Here is a 2,104-nt window from a genome sequence, read left to right on the forward strand (position 1 = left end):
ATCGGGATGAACCTCACAATATGTCGGGAGCCGGAAAAGCATTTTTGGTGATGTTTCTCATATTCCGAGGGCACTTGGAGCAGAGCGCAGACTGCCCGGCAGCAGTGCTTCCTCGATGTACAACCTTCAACCTATCCAACCGGTTAGGTCGACTCTGCGCGCGGACTGCGCCACTGGTGCCGTGCCATCACCTAGCGTAGGAATGTACTGCCCCCTCCCTGTTTGACGAGTCATGCAAGCCTTTCCCCCTTTTCGGGAAGGGTATTTCACTTTGCCCTTTCGTGAGCTCAGTTAAAGACGCTGACTCCATTAGAGGTTCCTGGACTCAATTGTCCTCCCTTGTAGGGATTCTTGGGAAGGCGAAGGGCATAAAGCGCGAGTGCAGAGACGCTAAGGTGTGATTTCCCTTTCGTCGTGTATCACGCTACGTTATTATGTAAATAGTGTAAATGAACATTCTAGTTTACGGCTCCGGCTCATTGTTTTGTCTTCGCCCTCCCTCTAAAGGGCTCCGAGTCCCGACGAAGTCCAGCAGTTGCATCAGCACCGACACAAGCTGCGTGGGGCTTGGAGCTGTTCTAGTGCAAAGGACGGAAGGATTGAAAAGGCTCTAATATGGTGCTTTTGGTCTGCTATAAACTTCATCAATCGTTTTATTATTGAAAGGGTTTTTAGTTGTGCGCACCAGTCACTATCAAAGATGGGAGCCAACTATTTTACAACACAGGGGTGCCTTGCTGGCATAAATTTATTTCATCATCTCCTGTATCATCACTCATCGCGGATACATCCAAGCTGTGCCACTATCTCTTGGCAGACATTTCAAAATTGTGAGTGACTACCAGGATCTGTGTTGGCTGGCTTACTCGAAGAACCCTTCAGGCTGCCCGGTACGGTGAAGCGTAATACTTCGAGAATTTGACATTACAGACTTGTGCAAGCCTTAGAGAAAACTCCTTGACGCTGACTGCTTCTCTCATGCCCCCGTCTACCGACCGCTGCAGAATGACCAGGATGATGGGTGCATCTTCAGAACCATAGGTACCAATGACTTCGCCTGGTGACAGCGAGCCGACTTCATCAATACACCGGCATGAACTAAGTGAAAATCTTCGGCAGTACTTCGGGTCGTACAGTGTTCTTCGACGTCTCAGCACCCTGTACTCAACGGGGCTGTGAAGGATGGCTTTACGAACTGTCACACACTTCATTTGACGCCCCATTGACTTAACATTGACGTTCGGCAGACTCGCAGGCTTCCACTTTACGCTTCAGCCTGTGACGCCTGAAACGCCTCAAAGTGGCACATCTCAAACTAAGTTGCAGGTTGGTCGACCCGTGCGGGGTGGGCGCGTGTGCTGATGTATTGGTCTGACCAACGCACTCATAGAGCAAACACGAAGATTTGCATAGAAATCAAAGAACCATTTTATTAAAAGCAGGACAATAAAAGGGAATTGAGGAAAATTACCTTAGGTGGGAACAACAACAGTTCGCGCAATGAAAAAGAGCAGCTACAAAACAAACTATGCTCCAAAAGAACACTAAAACAGGTAGAAAAAAAAACACAAATTAGCGGATTGTGAATGAAATAACATGAAACTAAAGGGAATACAAAGAAAGTTTACAAAAAAAAAGATCATGCTCACGCTTCTGAACTTCGAATTGCGATGCAGCACAAACAACTGCAGTTATTGAAAGCTGGGTATAATAAAGTAACAGTTCAAAATAAAATGAAAAATTTCATACGGACCAGGCCAGCTCGTGGTGCACGTATGGGGACCGACGGCGTGCCGCTAAAGGTCGCGCCTGCTTAGTAGACGACAAAGCTGACTGGCATTGCAGCCGTCCTAATGCGTTGCGCAGGACACTCCATGCTCACGACCTACGTGAGTCTCGTGACACCAACAACCCCTCTTCTCGCTTGTTGAAGGGCAACTACCCAATCAAAAGCAGTGGAAATATTTTCAAGGCATAGGGGTGCTCCAGTTTCCTCTGTAGGCCATTAATTTTTTTTCCTGGAACACATGCGTGCCCCTTTCAGTACAGGCGTAGGGAAGACGCGCCGCTCCTAAGTGTTTATTTCCGGAAGTCGGCTTCCCCA

Source organism: Rhipicephalus microplus, unplaced genomic scaffold, assembly GCF_043290135.1.
Source record: "Rhipicephalus microplus isolate Deutch F79 unplaced genomic scaffold, USDA_Rmic scaffold_30, whole genome shotgun sequence".
In the NCBI taxonomy this organism is placed as follows: Eukaryota; Metazoa; Arthropoda; class Arachnida; order Ixodida; family Ixodidae; genus Rhipicephalus; species Rhipicephalus microplus.